Source organism: Pinus tabuliformis, chromosome 7 (assembly GCF_031772625.1).
Source record: "Pinus tabuliformis cultivar Carrire ecotype Pingquan chromosome 7, CPIR1, whole genome shotgun sequence".
Taxonomy (NCBI): Eukaryota; Viridiplantae; Streptophyta; class Pinopsida; order Pinales; family Pinaceae; genus Pinus; species Pinus tabuliformis.
Window position 1 is genome coordinate 1268323415 of NC_142293.1, and position 11535 is coordinate 1268334949.

An 11535-nucleotide genomic window follows, 5' to 3' on the forward strand; every position below is an offset into this window, starting at 1 on the left:
AGTGTTTGAGACGATAATTGAAATATTCTTTTATTTAAAAGCAAAAAAAGTTCGAGACAATTTAAAATTGTTTCAATGTAATATTCCATTTTGAAAATTATGAAATTATAAAATTGCTAGAATCACTTTTAGCATAGATAATTAACTCATCCAAATTATAATGTAGCACTATTGAAACTTTTTAATATAGAGAGTAATTTTGTACTTTATGATTTCAATATTTTATTGCACTATGTTTATTAGAATATATCAATCTTAGTTGATATATTCTAATAGATACAATGCTTTAAAATATTTAAAGCATAAAGTACAAAATTATTCTCTATATTAAAAAGTTTCAATAATACTACATTATAATTTGGATGAATTCATTATCTAAACTAAAAATATATATATATATATAATTTTATAATCTTTCAAAATAGAATATTACATTGAAGCAATTCTAAATGGTCTATAACTTTTTCACTTTTAAATAGTCTGAATTTTTCCCTTTTATATTAAGTGATTATTTATTTTTAATATTAGTTAATTGATTTAATTAACTTTACTTAAAATTCCACGCAAAACATTTACATAAAATTCCACGCAAAAAATTTACCTATTGAATACCATATACCATTTTTAATTCACCATGTAGAATTCAAACAATGCGTTATCTAAATGTGTCACGAATTTTATATAATTTATTTAAATGCATTAGATTTAAGACACTAATTATATATCTTAGTTGTTCACTTTAATAAAGGTGCACTTTTTAAGGTCGGGGTTTAAATTAAAAAGGAGATATTATACCATGCTTATATCCCAGATCATAAACACATTGTTAATCGCTTCCACTCATAACATCTTACAGTAACTAAGGTATAATACTTGCTTGGCAGCTGGTAGATTGGATATTTCGTATATTTTCTCGCCGTGATGATCGAGTGGATGATCAGACGTCCAAAGAAAGAAAATTTATTATAATTTAATTGTTAAATTAATAATGAGATTATTATTATCGGTTACTATTTATAAATGTAAATTAATTAAATTTCTAAATATAAAATTATCCACCAATAATTTATAGAATTTTTATTAAATATATATATATATATATTTATTTTTTTTTTTAACTATGACCACATTAAATAACTACATTCTATTCTAATCCAATTTTATTAAATCTTTTTTTTTAATATTTTCGTAATTAATTGTTGTCATTCAGTGCTAATATCTTACTTAACCGTTCCGACTAGAATCCTACTCAACCTATTATGATTCCAAGTCATTCCACACCCTAATCCCCCTACCCTAAGGTTTTGTGGCCTCCTCCCTTGTGGGATGATTGTTAATATGTTAAGCTTGGTAAAAAATAAAAAAATATGTTTATTTAATTATTTATTTAGTTTAAAATAAAATTAATATTAATATACTTTTTAAAATTTATATTTAAATGATGCTATTTTGATATGATGTTGAAAAATAAATAACATGGAAGTAGACATTTAATATATCTAAGCACTAAGAAATATGTTGATGATGATTAGTATCCATTAAGAATTATATGGTTTATTTGATTTTAAAAAGGAATGAAATTACACTTAATTATTTAATATTGGATTTCTATGGCCATGTTATATAATATATAAGACAAACAATTTGACAGAAAGATTTTTTCATCTTCCATCCTTTTAGTGTAGCAAAAGTCACACTCTTTTATTCCATTATATTTTATGAATTGACTAAATCCCAACTTCACTATGAATCTTACTTGAGCCTAATCAATATAGGCTAAAGCATGCCTCAGAGTTCAACCTAGGTGGATGGGATGACAAGCCACAATCCCAACCACTTTAGCTAAGAACCATTGGCAAAATAATATTATTTTTAATATCACATTTAATTTGCATAATGATCTTCTCCTTTATTTCTTAATGGTTTAGCCCAATTTATTAAATAATTATATATAACTAGAAATATTCTACCATTTCTTTTATATAATATATATTTTTGGAACATCTATTTATTTTTATGGAAGCTAGAGATATTATATGAACAAAATTTGCATCCTTAAGATGCAACAAAATTACATAAAACTTTATAGCCACCCAAAAGACTTTGTTTGAGTGGTTTTTATAAAATTATTTAAAATGCTATAGAAAAGAATATATATATATATATATATCTAACTTTGTAGGGCCAACAAAGGATATCTAATTTGAGATTTTATTTTGTTTCTTCTATAAGCTAGGTTAAATTTTATGTAAGCTAGGGTAAATTTAAAAGACATAGGATGAGTCTTACTTATGCCTACAAGTGTGTCACTTGAAACCAAACGATTATCATAGGAATGTGGCTTTGGACTAGATAATAAGTCCAAATTTGATAACATAGTTATACTAATTAAAAATTGGGATAGAGAATAATGAAATGCTAAGGTTAATAGGCCTACGACTGTCATGTGGTCCATGTCGACTATTGATCTAAAAGCAAAAAATGGAAAATAAAATCATGAACCTTCAAATGTGGGAGTCCACCTAGATAGGATTAGCGTAGAAAGTGGCTTCCCCCAAACTGGAGAACTCCAAATAAATCATTTTATTCACTGTTAGAGATAATTGAATGTAAATTTTCATAAGCTAGAGTTGTGATTCATTTAAGTGTGGGAGAATCTTTTATTGTTCTTCACACCCATCCACTTAGACCTTTCCCATTATTATTTTGATTTGCCAGTATATGGCAATAGTTTGGAGGTACCAAGTGCACATAGTGCTAGTGTTACCAATCTCTGGAATCTAATGTTGAATTTCACATTTCACATCTGTTTTTAAGATGAAATGATGTTCAACTTAAGCTTCCTATTGAATTTCATGTCAAATGGCTTGGAAGGTATTCTCCCAAAAGGATGCTTCAAACCTTTTCACATTTGACTTTGTTGTAGAGTGTGCTAGCTCTCTCCTTCCCTATCATCCTCAATGACAGGAGGAGGATCCAAACCTTAGAATTATGACTTGGAGGAAAGAGGAACTAGGTGAAAGGAAACTAAGGTGTAGGAAGGAGCAGATAATGAACATAGAGCACTTGGAAACAACAAGGGAAGGCTGCAAGTGAAGAGAAGGAAGACAAGACCAAAAGAAGGTTCATAAGGCTTGACAAAAGAAGGAAAAAACTAGGGGAAAGCTAAAGGGAGAAGCCTCACCCAATAAGGAATTATAGTTGCATGGAAAAGGAAAAGACTAATTGCATATAGAAATAACAAAGGACAAGGCCAATAAAATAGAAAAGACGAAGAAAAAATAAAAGCTCCCCCAAAAAAGCTTGATAGAGAAACCACCTTGACATCTTTTAATGCCACCACCGACCGTTAAGAGGATTCTGCATAATGAAGGTATGACTTAATAATAGATGTGAGTAGGGTGAAATTCCCTTTATTTTAGCATAAGTCAGAGAGTAAATGAGTTTGTCTTGAAACTAAGATACATGTCCCTATTAATAATGATGTTAACAATGAGTAGATATCAAGGTTGCGGGATTGTTAAAAGAGGACATCATGGAGATACCTCATATGAGAATTATAAAGTAGTACATAGAAGAAACTATTAAAGCCTTCAATTAAATTAGTAGGTTATAAGTTGCCCTAAGTGGCACCATTTAAATTGATAATGGCTATAAGCGCTGCATCAATTAATATATAAGCGCTGCATCAATTGATATATAAGCGCTGCATTAATTGATACCATGTCTTAGTGAGCTAAATGAAATTGAAAGTGACATAGTGAGGAGCCCAATGCCTCAACTTCTCTAAAAAGCTAATTAACAGCAAACTTTTAGCACAAATAGCTCACACTTATCCGTAGGATCATTCGGAAAGGAATCCAACCGACCCCATGTAATCTTAGAAATGACAGAATACAACAGCGGAATAGGCTAGGCCTCAAGGCAAAGACAAAATATGGCCAAATATTGAGGGCGTCTCAATAGCAACACTTGCGGTTACTACAATCCCATCTCCATAGGTTTGTGCTACAAAGAAACAATGGGGATTACTTATCCACTATGATAGATGCACTCTATTATACGATATGTATTTTCCGTTAATGCAGATTATTACCATTTCATTATTGCTATTCCAGAACAGTGGGTCAACGTATGGCTTTGGAAAATTTTAAAATCAGTGTCAGTTTATATTAAATTTGCATTTATCGCCTTAAAGTGAGCTTTCATAAATCTCGGGGTGCCTTTAAATAGCATACCGTTGATCCTTCCAAGCAATGTGTCTCTTACAAAGTGTGTTCCATATGGAATTTCATACTTTTACTGCTATTCTGTCTTTCCGTCTGCCCGTAACATTAATGGCAGGCCGCGAGCGTGCTGTCACAGCAGCTGTTGTTGGTTTATTTTTCTGTTTGCTCTTCATATGACTGTTGCAGAAGAGAAGAATTAGGGGCAGATTGCCTCCAGGACCCTTTCCATGGCCAATAATCGGAAATTTTTACCAATTGGTACAGCCCGCTCGCCGTACCCTTAAAGGTCTTGCTGACAAATATGGTCCCATTTTCTTTCTGCGCTTAGGTTCTATCCCTACTGTCATCGTTTCTTCTTCTGAGATGGCCAGGCTCTTTCTTAAAACCCATGATTTGGTGTTTTCCAGCCGGCCTCTAACATCCGCTGGGAAATACATATTTTTCAATTCTCAGGATGTGACCTTCACTCAGTATGGAGATCACTGGAGGAAAATGAGAAAAATATGCGTATTAGAACTCCTGACTTCCAAAAGAATCGAGTCTTTCAGGCCCGTGCGAGAGGAAGAGGTGTTTGCCATGATCCGTTCAATCTGGGAGGAGAGTGAGAGCGGAATAATAAGCGTGAACCTGAGCAAGGCCATCTCTACTCTCAACTCCAACATTATTTGGCGGATGCTGGCAGGGAGGAAATTTACTGACGATGATTTAGGTGAGGATTTCGGAAGTTTTAAGGATTTAATAGTTGAGCTGATATCTACAGCGGGAGCTTTTAACATCGGAGACTTTATTCCTTGTTTAGATTGGCTTGATCTGCAAGGCATCAAACGGCGCATGAAGAAGATGCATAAAGCATTCAATGAATTTGCAGAGAAAATAATGGAAGACCGCGTTCCTCATCGCATGGCCTCGACATCGAATCGCGAGAAAGAGGAAGAGCCCTGTGTTAAAGATTTCATCATGTATTGCTCGAGAAAGTTGAGGCCGAGGCCTTGACGCAGGAAACTTGTAAATGTGGTAGAAAATCTGCATAGATGAATCTAGCTAGTAAAGGTTGAACACACAGCTTTGCAGAGCAAAAACACTTAGAAAAAATCGAAAGAAAAAAAAGAATGGTTCATTAGAAAATAGGTTACAATGCTCATGATATAGCATCACTGGGTGAAGATCCCAAGGTAATGCACTATAGTGGTGATCAATGAGAAGACTCAACACCTACAACAAGTTCCAGAGCGAACTAGCCAGTTGCGGAGTGAAAGAAGGAGAAAATCAGGGAGTAAATCATGCAGAAAAACTAACCAGTTGCGAAGTTAAAGAAAGAGCAAATCAAGGAGTAAATGACGCAGAAGAACTAACTAGTTGCGGAGTTAAAGAATGAGCAAATCAAGGAGTAAATCATGCAAAAGGAATCTTGCATGTGGTCCCATGCTCTAACTCATAGTTCGCATGTAGGTGTGTAGTACTTCCAACACCCCCCCTGAACACCACTATGGGGAAAAATAGAAAATGGGCCCTGGCAACTAAGGCCAAAAGTCACCCAAAATACAGTGCAACTTGTACTAAAATTGAGGAAAGAGGGAAAACCTCGTGGGAAAAACCCCCCCTCAAAATACAATGTAATCAAAAGAAAAGAGGAAGAAAAGACAATTGCTAAGCAACTGTGTCCTTCACTCCAAGACGATCGCACAGAGAGCGAAACTTCTACTCAGTGAATGTCTTGGTGAAGATGTCTGCAGTCTATTCTGCTGAAGGACATAACTGCAAATCAATGACCCAATCATGTACCAAGTCTTTGATGTAGTGCATATGGATCTCTATGTGCTTCGTCCACTGCCGCTGTACTGGATCCCTGCAAAATTTGAGAGTGCTCTGGTTGTCACACTAGATGACAATGGGCTGGTGGAACTGGACGCCCAACTCAGTGAGAAAGTGTTGTAGCCACAGAGCCTGAATGGTGATGTTGACTACTCCTCTGTACTCGGCCTCAGCTGAAGAGAGAGCAATAGCAGCCTGCTTCTTGCTCGACCAATAGACAGGGCCAGATCCTAGACTGAGTGTATATTCGGAGGTGGACTTGCGATCAATGTTGTCTCCTGCCCAATCAGAATCTGTGAGGCCAAGGAGATTCAATGCAGTGCCTGCTGCATAGTGAATCCCGAAGGTGATGGTGCCCTGCACATATCGGAGGATGCGCTTGGCAGCATTCCAGTGTAGCTCATGCGGCTCCTGCATGTATCTGGAAACTGCCCCTACTGCATATGAGAGATCTAGTCTAGAGTGGGTGAGGTACAATAAGCTCCCCACTTGCTGTCGGTAGAGAGTGCTGTCAACTAATGGAGTTTCACCTCCATCCTCAAGGCGGACCCCAGACAGAGAAGGAGTCGGTGCTGGCTTGCAGTCAGTGATGCGAAATCTCTCGAGGAGATCCTGTGCATACTTAGCCTGAGAGAGTTTGATGCCTGTGGCATCCTGGCTGATCTCAAGACCAAGAAAGAAATGTAATGGACCCATGTCCGTCATCAAGAACCTATCATGCAAGGTCCTCTTGATTGTAGCAATGGCTGAAGCTGAGCTGCCAGTGGTTAGAAGATCATCCACATACAAAACTAAGATAAGAAGAGAATCATGTGTCCTAAGCATGTAAACATTCGGATCAGACTTACATCTTTCAAAAGTTTTGTGATAAGAGAAAAGAATCCATCTTCGCATACCAAGCTCTCGGGGCCTGCTTAAGGCCGTAGAGAGATTTCTTCAGTCTGCAGACCAAAGATGAATACTGAATGAAACCATGTGGCTTCTCCATGTAGATCTCCTCAGATAGGTCTTCGTGAAGAAAGGCATTCTTCACATCCATCTGATGTACTTCCCACCCCTGGGCAGCCGCAATGGCAAGTGTAAGGCGTATGGAATCCATCTTTGCTACTGGAGCAAAGGTCTCGTCATAATCAATGCCATGCACTTGTTGGAAGCCTTTGGCTACTAGCCTTGCTTTCCGTCTGGTGATTTGCCCATCTGCAACACTCTTGGTCCTGTAGACCCATTTGCATTGGACAAGTTTCCTTCCTAAAGGAAGGGGGACCAGATCCCAGGTTTGGTTCTCGAGGAGAGAGTTATACTCCTCCTCCATGGTGGACTCCCAAGATGGATGCCCAGCGGACTCAGCATAAGACTATGGATTAGAAGACTGAACCAAATGACAATACCAGGATGGCGATGGTTCAGTGGTAGTGAGGATAAGAGGAGGCTCAATAAACTCTGAGCTAGTCCTCTGCAGATCAAAATTATCCCCCACAAGACCATTTCTAGCAGTTGGGTGATCTTGTGCATATATCTCACATAAGCTCCTTGTTCTCTGATTTATGACAGGGGAGTATGATTCACTGTTGGAAGTCCGATCTGGGCTTGGATGTGTATCATCATTTGCATGCACTAGATTTGTATCTGAAGACTCTGTCTCTGCATCTGCATGCTCTGTATCTGCATCTGAGTGTACTGAGTCATCATCTCGGACATGAGGTAGATAAAAGGTGTCTGCATGCGATGATTGAGGTGCATGCGAGAGACTTTCCTCAAATTTGACACTTTGCTCAATGATGAGCTTGTCTGTAGAGGGAATCAGGAGTCGGTATCCCTTCACATTGTCAGGGTATCCAACAAATATGCACTCAATGCTCTGTGGATCAAGAGCTTTCCTCTTTTCAGAGGGGATCCTAGCCCATGCTCGGGAGCTGAAAACACGGAAGTGGGTGACCTCTGGTTTAGTGCCGCTCCAAGCCTCAAAGGGGGTCTGATCCTTGACAGACCTATGAGGAGATCTGTTCTGGATGTAGTTAGCACAATTAAGTGCTTCAGCCCATATCTTATGAGGCAGTGACTTAGCATGCAACATGCAGGAAGCCATCTCTTTGAGAAATCGGTTCTTTCTCTCGGCAACTTCGTTCTGCTGCGGAGTGTATGGAACTGTGTACTGCAACTGTATGTCGGACTGAAGGCAATGGTTCCGAAGTGATGTGTTAACATATTCCCCCCCCATTGTCTGTACGAAGGGCTTTGATCTTTCTCTCTGACTGTGTCTCAACTAGTGCTTTGAAATCTTCAAAGTGCACAAAAACTTTAGATTTGGCCCTAAGAAGATACACCCAAGTATACCGTGAGAAATCATCAATAAATGTAAGCACATACCTTGCTTTGTCGATGGAAGGATGAGGAAAAGGCCCCATGAGATCACTATGGATCAGATCTAGAGGAGAGGATGCTCTGTGAGTCTTGCCGGTGTCAAACTTTTCTCTAAAATGTTTGCCAAGGACACACCCTTCACAAACTCCTTTGGAGAAACTGATATTTGGCAAGCCTTCCACCATCTCATTCTTGCTTAGCTGCTGCATATACCTGTAATTTAAGTGACCAAACCTCTCGTGCCAAATCCTACTACTATCATCAGCATGTGTAAGAAATAAGGAGGATTCAGATTCAATAAATTCAGAAAATGTATACAGTCTGGCTCCATTATTTACCTCACCGGTTGCAATTTTGGAGCTGCTATGTAGGTCATATATGTTCACTGCATCTGGAGTGAATTCCACTCTCTTTCCGGTGCCGGAATGAGTGATCTGATAAACTGAAAGCAGTTTTACCGAAAGTTTTGGAACATGAAGCACATCTTCAAAGCTTCCATGTAAAAGTTCCACTCTACCTTTTCCGGTGACCTCAATAGGTGAGTCATCTCCCATGAGGATGGGAGATCCTTTGCATGCATCCAAAGAGGAATAGACTTCCTTTGCAGCAGCCATATGATGTGATGCACTAGAATCTATAATCCATACATTAGGAGAAGAATTAATTGCAACTAAAGCATGAAAATTGTTACCTTTCCCGTGTGGCGGATCCTCAGTTTTCTTCTTCGCGCCCTGAGGGATGTGGTCCCCAAGGTTGTGCTTCTGAAGGATTTATGCCATTAGGTCAATTTGTTTCTTCATGCAAGAGGATTCTGGATGGAATCCTCTTTGACAGTAGGTGCATCTGTTTCCTTTCTTCCCTTTCTCATTTCTCGAGCCGGAGGAGTCATTGAAGGGCCTGGTGTACCCTTCCTTCTTTGGATGGGAATGCGCTTTTCCCTTGTCATTTTGCTGCTGATTTTTCTGATTTGAATCAGATCTGTGATTTTTATTGTGGCTACCATCATTCACAGCAAGTGCATGCACTTTTGGAGGTTTGATTTTCCCCATGCCAATGAGTTTATCTTGCTAAAAAATAAGGGACTCCATAAATTCTTTGAGAGAAGGCATAGTGTAGGATTTACCTGTTGCGAGCCTTACTGAATGAAATGTAGACACAAAGACGGAGTATTCTGGTCCGAGCTTTGACATAATAGAGAGAACTTGGTGACTCTCCTCCTTGGATTTGTCAATTCCACAACCCTTGAGTTGCATCAATAGATCATTATATTTGGTGAAGAAGTCTTGAATTCTGTCATAGATCTGTGGATCCAATGACAACAGCTCCACTTCGAGCAGATGTCCTTTCATCTCATCCTATTTCCCGTAGAGATCTTCAACCTTTTTCCAAATCTCATTGGGAGTATTGCAGGCAGATAGATGAAACTGCAACTCTGGAGAGATGCACATGCATATGGATCTGTGGGCCTCATCCATACGGTTGAGGTACTTGGATTTCTCTATGGCTGAAGTGGGTTCCACTTCTGTAGCCATGGTAATGCTGTACAACCCTTTATGATGAAGGTATCGAGCCATTTGGTCATTCCATTCATGATAGTTGTATGGTGTTAGGATCGATGCTTTGGGAAACTCCATTTTTCTATCAATCTTCGATCTCCAAGCTGTAATACTTGCAAAATAAAGTGCTAGTGCGCCTTTTATCTAGCAACCTGTGGGCTCTGATACCATGTAAATGTGGTAGAAAACATGCACAGATGAATCTAGCTAGTAAAGGTTGAACACACAGCTTTGCAGAGCAAAAACACTAAAAGAAAATCGAAAGAAGAAAAGAATGGTTCATTAGAAAACAGGTTACAATGATCATTATATAGCATTACTGGGTGAAGATCCTAGTGTAATGCACTATAGTGGTGATCAATGAGAAGACTCAACACCTACAACAAGTTCCAGAGAGAACTAGCCAGTTGTGGAGTGAAAGAAGGAGAAAATCAGGGAGTAAATCATGTAGAAGAACTAACCAGTCGTGGAGTTAAAGAAGGAGCAAATCATGCAGAAGAACTAACCAGTTGCAGAGTTAAAGAAGGAGCAAATCAAGGACTAAATCATGCAAAAGGAATCTTGCATGTGGTCCCATGCTCTAACTCATAGTTCGCATGTAGGTGTGTAGTACTTCCAACAAAACTGTGAAGGGTGTTGTTCTTGTATATATGTCTCGCCGGCTTCGGCCATTCTTTTATAATTTAGTATCCTCGTTCTTAAAATTATTTTTTTTCAATATTTTGCACTGATTAAATTCGTATTTGTGCAGGACATGCTCGCAGGTGGTTTGGAGATGACATCGACTAGCTTAGAATGGGCAATGAGTGAGCTGCTTAGACATCCCCATGTGATTAAGAGTTTGCAAGAAGAAATCGAATGTGTCGTCGGCAAAGATCAAAAAGTGAATGAATTTGATGTAGCAATCATGAAATACCTCCATTGCGTGCTGAAAGAGATGCTAAGATTATGCCCACTTGCGGTGATAACGCTTCCTCATGAATCTGTAGAGGCTGTGACAATCGGAGGATACTATATCCCTAAGAAAACAATGTTGATGGTGAATTTGTGGGCTATAGGAAGGGATCCCAATGTGTGGGGGGTAGATGCTTCCGAATACAAGCCGGAAAGATTCATGAAGGATGAACATGTCAATTCAACAGATCAATCAGACTTCAGTATGATTCCGTTTAGTGCAGGAAGGAGAGGATGCCCAGGGGCACCCATGGCTATTCCCACGATTGAACTCACATTGGCTCAGCTGGTGCACATTTTTAACTGGAGAGTTGAAGGTGATCCGTCCCAGCTCGATATGACGGAAGTATGCAGGGCCTCGATTCCAAAGCAAGTTCCGCTGTTTTCTTATCCAGCATTGAGGTTAAGCTTTCCACTCTAGTACAGTTATGAAGCCTAAGAGTGGCAAGGCATCGTGCCGCTTTCCTATTTTCGCGAGCAATGCTTTCTCTATATGCTCTTCTAGTTTGTACCATTGCTTTCACTACTCCCTTTTCAAAAATAGTTTATGCTCATAGCGTTACCTTGATTGCATTAGCTTTTGCAATTTTTGTTAGATATCTGGTGGACAGAAGATTAGCCCT

At 38.5% G+C, this 11535-nt stretch overlaps 2 pseudogenes; both read left to right on the top strand.

Annotated features, from left to right (window-relative positions):
- Positions 1–4283: 4283 nt before the first annotated feature.
- LOC149252054 (cytochrome P450 750A1 pseudogene) lies at positions 4284–5222 on the top strand (annotated as a pseudogene).
- Positions 5223–6783: 1561 nt separating this feature from the next.
- On the top strand, positions 6784–11333 carry LOC149252055 (cytochrome P450 750A1 pseudogene; annotated as a pseudogene).
- Positions 11334–11535: the final 202 nt, after the last annotated feature.